At 45.1% G+C, this 10,114-nt stretch overlaps 1 long non-coding RNA gene across 1 annotated transcript; it reads left to right on the forward strand.

Moving 5' to 3' along the window:
* The first annotated feature begins 4,943 nt into the window (after positions 1-4,943).
* LOC125743110 (uncharacterized) lies at positions 4,944-9,009 on the forward strand. Its single transcript, XR_007398281.1, has 2 exons — positions 4,944-7,114; positions 7,226-9,009. It is a non-coding gene; the product is annotated as an uncharacterized LOC125743110 (long non-coding RNA).
* The last annotated feature ends 1,105 nt before the right edge of the window (positions 9,010-10,114 follow it).

The following is a 10,114-nucleotide window of genomic DNA, read 5'->3' on the forward strand; positions in this document are numbered from 1 at the left end:
TAATGGAACGATTGGTGGGATGGTCAACATGGTATGTGGTTGGGAAGCAGGGAAAGGTAGCAAGTGGAACTAAACTGCACCTCCATCTTAAATGTACCTATTTTTTTTTTATTACAGGGTCATGTGACTAATGAAAGGGACTAATTGGACGTCACTGAGCAAACTGCTTGCACACTTAGCTGGGAAAGAAACATTTAAGGTTTGTAGAAGTGCAGCTGGTCTGGTTCTGAGTACACTTAGTGTGTAATGTGTCCCCTGTAGAGAAACTGATAAGCGCAGACTGAGATGTAATGCTGCCATTTATCAGTCAGACTTTTAAGCTTTTAGGCTAACTTTTGGCTCCACTGTTCTCAAAACACATGTTGAACATCAGACTTTGATAGCAGAATAATGAATGTGCGCCTGACGGGCGCAGAAAAAAATCCCTTGGGGTTTACTGGTCCAAAAAACGTTAACCGGAAATTCACAAGGAATTCTTCTCACAAGCAAGATATTGGACATCACTTTACCACACATTTTTCTACTCTGCGTGTGATTTTGTGACATTTTAACAACAACAGCCGGGGGTGGATATTGCAGCTCCAACTCCACGCACGGCACATACACTGAACACCGAGAAGCCTTCGTTCTCCTCACATCTCCATCTGTACGTCTCTATTGTGGGTTTATTACCAGTAATGAAGCAATAAAAATTACAGTCAATAAAATTTACAGCTTTACAAGCCACGTACCTCGATTGGCGTCAGATTTTACGCCAGAAACTAATTATTTATCTAAACACGGTTTCTATTTCAGTTATCCGCTATTAATTGCAAAACACGACATGTATGACACAGCGGCGTTTTCAATGCAAGGTGACGTTACTATGACGTTGCTGTGCTTTTTCATTATTATTCTTCGGGCAAAAGTTTTATATTTTTAAAAACTTCCCAATATGTTTATTCGTGCACATGACACCTGATGCAATGTTCTCTACAGTTAAAAACAGAAAAACTAGTTTATTTGTCAGAATATAGGCCTACTTCGTCTAGTTTGGCTAAATGTAACTTAAATATGTTGTTTCTAGCGTAAATCACAGTGAGATGTATAAATATTTTTTTTATTATTATGGTATCTAAATAACTTGGTGAATGGCAGCAAAATCGCGTCATGTGTGCAAAACAACTTGGTAGCGTTGCAGCAACAGCGCGACACTTGCAGAATGGGCAGCGTTTGCATTTCATTGCAACGTTAAATGCCATCTCTGTTGTGTTATTACAATAGTCACACAACGTGTGTACAATAAATAATTTTAATTTCCAATAAAAAGGTCAGGATTTCAAAATTTATAGCGTTTTTAATAATAAAGGCGATATCGCTGGTACTCGGAAAGCGAAATTAAACTGCCGAGGCTACCGGATACCGTAGTGCCAAACTTTATTAAGTACGAATGGTTGAGTCCACTCACCACCGCCTCCGAAGCCCTGCTCACCCTCCGAGCGGCTGCTGTCGTGCCGATCAGCTGAGAGACCAACGAGAGAGAAAAGGAGAGAGAGAATGAACTAGGGAGGAGGGAGACGCTGAATAAACTAATCGTTGCTCTTTCTCATCATTATAATTTAGTTATAGTCATTCTTCATACAGCCCCCCTTAATGCACAGAACCACGTAGCAGAGATAGCGATAACCTCACAGAGTGATTTTTGGGGTGGAAGTGGAATTCCTGGCATAGTGGTTAGCGCTGGGACCCGGGTTTGAGTCTCCGCCGTGGCTCCATGTGTGTGGGGTTTGCGTGTTCTCCCTGTGTCGTTACTCTGGTTTCCCCCCACAGTCCAAAAACATGCCAAGGTGAATTGGAGTTACCAAATTGCCGTTAGGTGCGTGTGATGTGAGTGCACCCTGTGAAGGGTTGGTGTCCCATCCTGGGTTGTTCCCTGCCTTGCACCTGTGGCCTCTGGGATAGGCTCTGGACCCCCCCCCCCCCAACCTTGAATAGGTCAAGCGTTCACAGAGGATGGATGGATGGATGGAAAAATCAAACTCCTATGGCTTTTGTAGCAGGAAAAACAACTTCTAGGGGTCCAGGGTCAAACAGCCATAAAGTTCACTTTATTTTTCAGAACGAAGTATGCAGGTGTCATTATAGTAGTTACACTCACACACCATTTGAAGATGGCCACTCATCTGCGGTAAGCACTTAATTCATAATCTCTTTGCCTTTCGCAGTCAAAACTAATTAAGGATACATTGCTGTGGTACTTCGGGCAGTGAACGCAAGGAATGCCACACGTATATGGCCGTTAATTCGTCCAGCTGCTTTCTGTAACTCATTTCTGGCTCTGCCTTATGTGGAGTTTTTTTTTATTACAATTTCTCAATGCAGAATGTTTAGCTAGTTCCACCCTCTTCGCCGCCTGTGATCTAAAACATGTATAAACAAATCTTCACATTTAAAACAATCAACAGTAACAGAACATGCATGTATGCGACCTGAAACATTCATCTTCTTTGCCCCGTGTTCTTCTCTTGGCTACCCCCAGGGAAATTTAACTTTACAAAACATCCATCCGTCTTCCGTAAATGTTTATACAGTAGAGGGTCACGCTGAGCCTGCAGAGAGACAGAAAATGCAAATTCCAAACACAGACGAGAGTTGAAACTCCTAGTCCTGGAAGTATAAACTGTATATCAGCGATAAACCATTAGCATTCCCCCCGAAAGTATGCATTGTCTGACTGGTGTCAGCGTATGCTTCATTGGATTGGAGTCAGGTTCTCAAACTATGAAATGTATTACTTTCGTGCAATGTTAGTATATTTGGTTATCTTGACTTTTTATAAATGACAAGGTAGCAAGCAAATCCCAGATAGTTAATAAATCAGCTGATCGTGCTGTTATGTTCCTTGGTCGGGCTTCCGTCCGGCTGGCTCCTCTTGGTTTTCTCATGAACGGCGCCTGCCCCTGCAGGACTCTCAGGACAAATTCGGAAAGGCCAGCAGGAAGGTGTTGCTGTAACCCAAAGACCGGGCAGCTGTTTGCGGCTATTTGCTTTTACCCAAATTGCATGTTCTGCATTTTCCTGGCTTATAGTAACAGCGTCGGCGGTGATCGCGCTGCACTTCTTGTCTTTGTCATTCTTCCCCTTGTTGTCTTCCTTCTCCCTCCGTTTTCCTCCGCCATTCTCACTTCCCCAACATCTTGCTGCACTCCCTCCTCACCAGTGCTAAAATAAGGGGGGGGCGGGGGGGGGGAGTCGGCTGCACCAAAGGGAGTAAAGCATTTCTCAAAGTCTTTCAGATATGAATGATATGAAGGGAGTTGCACTGGACCCCACCACTGCCCCCACCCACAAAAAGAGCAGAGAGACAGGTACAAAGCCACAAGGGGGGGCGTTCTCCCCATCTCCGGACCCAGCTTCACAGCCTTGTTGCATTGCTATCAGATTGGGAGTTTCCAGGGTAGGGGGATCCCACACGCTGCTATTGACAAACCATGTGTATATAACACTAGGAGAGGAAACAATTCTTGATCATAAAGGCAACAATGTCCCTCAATGTCCTCATTGTCTATATATAGAGACACACGCAAACTTCTCCGAAGACTGTTTTATTGTTCTTCTATACTATTTCAAAACTACATTACATGGTCCATTGTCTCGGGACGTTATATCCATTAACCGTTATGACTTGGTTACGCTGGAAAGTTCCCTGCCCTAGAAGTACTGTACATGTCGTGCATGTACCTTATTGGCTGCGACATGTGACCTGAAATGAAAAGACCGTGCTACAGTATGTTGATCTTTAAATGCTCTTTGGCAGCACCGAACGTGAAGATGTCAGCAGTCTTTGCTGTGATTATGTCTTTAAATGGATCAGATATATTATATCCTTCTGCCTGAACTCCTTCTCCTGTCCTCCCACCTGAGAGCTGCAAAGCGTCAGAATAAGCTTGGGCCAGGATGCTCTGCTGCCCCCAGCTGGCAGGAGGACCACCCAGCGCGCCACCATACCGGTGCTGCTTCTCTTCACGTGTCAGACTCACATTTCTCATTATACTGTGTACGGTTTACAGGCCTGGAAAATGTTAGGAAGGCAGCTTTTCCTCATAGATCTCCTTTGGGAGATATTTTTTCCACCCTATGACATTTGCCCCTGGTTCTTCAATTTTTTTTTACACCAATTGCTTTTGCTAATTGCCCATTTGTACTGAGTGTCTATGTGCTCTTGGCTTTCATCCTGTTTCCATCCCCTAAATTTCCATCCCCCAAATGTACCGAACGTCTGGGGAAAGTCCGAGGCCTTGAGTGATTTTGGCATTTCCTTTTGTGTCTGTTGTGTCATTGTTTTTTATCCCAGATTTAACCAAAAGTTATTGTAATAATAATAATAATCAAATACAGCGTCCTGCACAAGTTACATTTACACTTAGGCTGTTAGTACTCTAGATATATCCGGACAACTACACACAAAAAGTTACCCGCAACAGGATCATTTCACACTCAAACACCAAAACATATAATACACACACTGATTTGAAGATAATTATTTAGTTTAATTTAGTATTCAAGATACGCGACGGACAGTTAATCTTTCCCCTCTTTTCCTCAGCGAGAGTAACAGATTATTCAGAGGCTTCCCAGTTGAATTTTGTTGGTAATTATGTCATTCCTCTCAAGATGTCAGGATGTGTAAGAGAATCCATATGTTTGGCTCAAGTACGTCCTGCTATCTTATTCCAGCAGCTCTGCTTTGCCAACTAAGCAAGAACTGGGTCAAGTTCCCAGTTCTGGCATCTCCCATCATGCCTTCTTGTGCTCTTATCTCTCCGCTTCCCGCACATTTACCCTGTCAATTTTCTCAAACTCCACTCTTCCTTCTCACCTCCTCCCTCCCTTCATCTGCATCCGTTTCCCCTTTCATCCGTTATCCATCTCCCTCTCACTTTCCTGCTCCTGCGCCGATCTGTACTCCGCCCCCCGTTTGCTCCAAGCGAGCGGCGGCAGTCTTTCATTTTGCACCCCCCCCCCGCAGAGATCGGAGGAGCAATTTCCCGTGCCATCTGCACTTTCCCCCAGCGGATGAGGGGGTCTCTCCCGGTGCCCCAAGAGCTCCGTCGGTTTTACACCGAGCTGCCGACCGTAAGCGGAGCCGAATCGCGGCGTGCCAAACACTGCAGGTGAGACATCTGAAGGGATGTGGGGGGTCGGCCGTTTGGTGGGGCTCCCCGTTATGCAGCTGTGGGCTAATTTGTCTTGATGGGACACTAATAGAAGGGCTTGTGTACACGGGGATCGCTGGACTGCCATCTGGACTGCATTACCCTTTGAATCTTATGTAATTGCACTGTGTGCCTCTGACTAGCACGCATGTGGACATATTTCTTTCCCCAGTTTACAGACGCTGTAGACTTGCTTCTTTTTACCATGAATATCTAAGCCGCCCTTTTTGTCCCCGCCTTATGTCTCCTTGACGACCCACACATTTTCCCAGATTCGAAATAAAACCCATGATTTATTATTTCATATGCTGGGGCGTCTGTATCAAGTTCCTCTTGATACAGCCAACAGCGGTCATGCTGCCTTCTGCACAGAGCATAAATCCCGCAGGCTTGCCCCCCCACTCCCCCCCCCATTCTCAAAGCAATTATGTATTTTCTTTCATTACTCAGTTCAGAGCTACTTCTATTTAAACAGCATCGATGAGACGCTCCCTGTGACCCAGTACTAGATGAGATGATATTGTATCCATCAGCAGCTGCAGGACAGTTTACTCATGGAGGGTGGGGGGTCGAGAAAGCAACCAAGCCAGAGCGTTGCTTTTGTGTCTTAATCGTTTTTAATTTTATTTTTTCATTAGTATAATAATTAATGCTGTTTTATTTATCGCCTTTGTTGTTCATCTGAAAGGACGTAGACAGCATGTGATAATCATTACAGATTGTAGGACCCCCATGACCCTGAAGAATAAGACCTTCGAAGATGGATGGATGGATGGATGGATGGATCGATGGATTCAGGGGTGTTGTAAAGGGGAGAGGCTTAGGATGACTCCAGGCACCAGTGCAACATAGTTGGATTGGTCTGGGTTGGGGTCTTGAGTAAAAGTAGATATTTCGTACTAGGAATTTGAGTCCTTACCCCTCTCACACCCCAAACCATTACAATCACTAGCCACCCTACAAATGCTCCCCACCACACAAAAAACCTTTATTAAAAGCCCAACTTCATGTGAATTGTCCCAAAAGAATCAGGTCCATCAGAACCAAGTTTTGCTTTGATTTGCCTCAAAGTAAAATACACAGGGAAGTTTGAAAAAGATTTGTTAAACACTTTGAGAGTTATTGTATCCAACGCGAGGATGGATCCCGACCTCTCACCACTGCTACGCCCCAGCATCTGCTCTCACCTTAAATGTAACAGTGGTTGGTTTCGGATTGACTGTCTGCTCTTGCTATATTAACCACCTTAGCAGTTTCCCTCTTGTGAGGAACTGTTGACTCTTGTCTAGTTATCGACTGTTACTTATCCCTGTTTTTGTCTGAGTGCCTGATTCCCCTCCAGTGCCCTCTGGGAGTCCCGAAGCAGCTGACAGGTACCAGCAGGCCAAGTGGAATGTGGCTCAAGCAGTTGCTGAAGCGAAGCTTGGGTATGGGGGGAGTTTGGCGAGGCCATTAGAAATTACTTTCCATCAGCCGCAAAAAGATTCCAAGTATATACTGTATCACTGCAGCTGGGAGCCAAATGTTGAGTGGGAGGGGCAGTGTCATGCGGGAGGGGTTTATCACAAGGGGTAGGGGGGTGTATAACAAGGGTTAGGGTTACAGTATCAGATGATAACAGGACCCTCGTCATAAACCCCTTCCACGTTGCCACAACTCCTGGCTGCAACAATATGCCTCTCAAAGAGTCTGGAACACAGTCAGCTGATTCAGGAAGGGGAAGCAGAGCTTTACACATGCTGTTTACAGGGTGGGGTAGAATTGTTGACCTCAAATGGGGATATAGTCAGGCGGTGGAAGGAGTATTTTAAGGATCTGCTGAGCTCCACTGATATGCCTTCCTGGAGGAAGTAGAGCTGGAAGACTCAGAGAGGGACCCATCATAGGGGCTGAGGTCACTGAAGTGGTAAGACTCGCTGGTAAGATTCCCGGGGTAGATGAGATTCGCCCTGAGTTCTTGAAAGCTCTTGATGTTGTTGGGCTGTCTTGACTGAAATGCCTCTTCACCGTTGCATGGACTTTGGGTACAGTGCCTTTGGATTGGCAGACTGGGATGGTGGTACCAATCTTTAAGAAACGGGACCAGAGGATGTATCACAACTTCGGGGGATGTCACTCCTCAGCCTCCTGGGAAGGTCTATGACGGGGTACTGGTCCCCGGAGTGGAACCTCAGATCCAGGAGGAGCAATGTGGGTTCCTTCCTGGTCGTGGAACACTGGATCACCTCTTCACCCTCACTGGAGGATTCATGGCAGTTTGCCCAACCAGTCTACATGTGTTTTGTACAGACTTTTGTGGGGCGGGGGGGGAGGGGGGGGGTCAGAGGTGCTTTACAGGATTATGAGGTACAAGCCATGAGGTACAGTACAAGCCATGAGGTACAGTACAAGCCATCGGGTGCTTGTATAAACGGAGCAAAAGTTGAGTTCGTTTTTTCAGCAGCAGTGTTATGCAAATTACAAAAAATTAGTTATAGTTACTAGTTATTTTATTCAAAATGAATTAAATAAATTTACCAATTAATGCATGTAAAAGTAATTAGTTACTAGGGTAAGTTACTTTTGCATTACTCTAATTCTCTTATGGGGCGGCATGGTGGTGCAGTGGTTAGCACTGTTGCCTCACACCTCCGGGACGCGGGTTCGAGTCTCTGCCTGGGTCACATGTGTGTGGAGTTTGCATGTTCTCCCCATGTCGTCGTGGTCCGGGTACTCCGGTTTCCCCCCACAGTCCAAAAACATGCTGAGACTAATTGGTGTTGCTAAATTGCCCGTAGGTGTGCATGTGTGAGTGAATGGTGTGTGAGTGTGCCCTGCGATGGGCTGGCCCCCCATCATGGGTTGTTCCCTGCCTCATGCCCATTGCTTCCGGGATAGGCTCCGGACCCCCCGCGACCCAGTAGGATAAACGGTTTGGAAATTGGATGGATGGATAGTTCTCTTATTAATGCCTACAACACACATTTGTCAGCAAAACACTCATTTAAGATCGAAACCTCATTAAATGATCACGTTCCAGTTAGGGCATTTAAAAATATTTAAACGATTACATAAGATAATGTGTGTTTTGGCAAACACATTTTTTTTTCTATAACTTTGCTTTAATCAGTTCAGCATAACTATTGTGACTCTTTCTGTCATATTGTCAATATTTAAAGTAAGAAATGTACAACTTTTAATCAGTTAAACTGTTTGTGTGGTATATGGTTTTAAAGACTATGCCAACATGCTGGGTAAGCTGAAGAAATCTACCCTACAGGATACAAATATGTGCTGTATAAACCCATTGGGTATTATATAGCATAATTGGGAAAAATTATAGTAGGCTAAATGTTGCATACTGATCTCATTAACATGGTGTTGCTGTTGAAATACATTACACAACCATCAGGGAAATGTCGAATCAGTATTCAGTAGTGATGTCTCTGCGACATAGAGATGCCGATGGATTTGCCAGCATCGTGGCAACAACGTGTCAATGCATGTGTGTTGTTTGGGTAGGTATATTATTTTAGTGTTGCTGCTGTGACAGTGGGAGACAATTCAACTGTCAGACTGTACCTAATATCACCAATTCATCTGTGCTGTCGTAAGGTTGGATGACACTAGATCAGTAACAGAATCTTTGGGGAATTATTTTTATGCAAGATAAATGTAACAAGTAACGAGCCAGTTTAAATTTCAGTACTTTTAATTGCATTTCAGGCAGGTCCAATAATGTACATGTAATTCATCACAACACACCCTTGTATAGCGCCTTGGGGTGACTCTGTTGTGAAAAGCACTATATAAAAGTAAAATGAAATGAATGGAATGGAATGTCCAATTAGGAGGAGGCCCCAGGGCAGACCGAGGACACACTGGGGAGATTGTATCTCTCGGCTGGCCTGGGAACGCCTTGGTAATCCCCTTGTGGAGCTGGAGCTCCCACAACCTGACCCCAGATAAGTGGCGGACGGATGGATGGATGGATGGATGGATGGATGGATGGATGGATGGATGGATGGATGGATGGATGGATGAAATTTCTTTACAACTGTAGTTGAGTGGAAAGTGAAAGTTGTTACTATAGTTAATAGTTGAGGTACAAAATTTCCAAAATACTTACAGTATACTACAGTAATGGAGTATTACTGTACTCACCGCTGCCAATGTTGGCCAGTGTTTTGCAAGTAAGCTTTCATAAATAATTCATGCATGAATTTCTTAAATGAAGTACCATTGCTGGATAGATCAGTGAAGACGTAATACTGTAGGATGCTTTTCACAAGGTAACGTGCCCCGATGCTATAAACTGTAAAATGAGTTATTGTTAACGACTCTAAATGCAAGGGGCGGCATGGTGGTGCAGTGGTTAGCACTGTCGCCTCACACCTCTGGGACCCGGGTTCGAGTCTCCGCCTGGGTCACATGTGTGCGGAGTTTGCATGTTCTCCCCGTGTCGTCGTGGGGTTTCCTCCGGGTACTCCGGTTTCCCCCCACAGTCCAAAAACATGCTGAGGCTAATTGGAGTTGCTGAATTGCCCATAGGTGTGCATGTGTGAGTGAATGGTGTGTGAGTCTGCCCTGCGATGGGCTGGCCCCCCATCCTGGGTTGTTCCCTGCCTCGTGCCCATTGATTCCGGGATAGGCTCCGGACCCCCCGCGACCCAATAGGATAAGCGGTTTGGAAAATGGATGGATGGATGGACTCTAAATGCAGCGTAGTCTGCTAGGTCCTGTGTGCTCAGGGTGAGAGTGCAACTTCCTGCAAACACGATAGACTCCGTGCAGTAGATATTATACTCAAAACACAACTAATAGCCTCCGATCGCATGCAGACGTGCATCCCTGGCTCTGTGTCTGGATGTGTATCTACCATTCGTCATTCACTGACGTACAGATGACTAGATTATGAGCTCATGCTGTTCTCTGGCAGA

The sequence above is a fragment of the Brienomyrus brachyistius genome, chromosome 5 (assembly GCF_023856365.1).
Source record: "Brienomyrus brachyistius isolate T26 chromosome 5, BBRACH_0.4, whole genome shotgun sequence".
Classification (NCBI taxonomy): Eukaryota; Metazoa; Chordata; class Actinopteri; order Osteoglossiformes; family Mormyridae; genus Brienomyrus; species Brienomyrus brachyistius.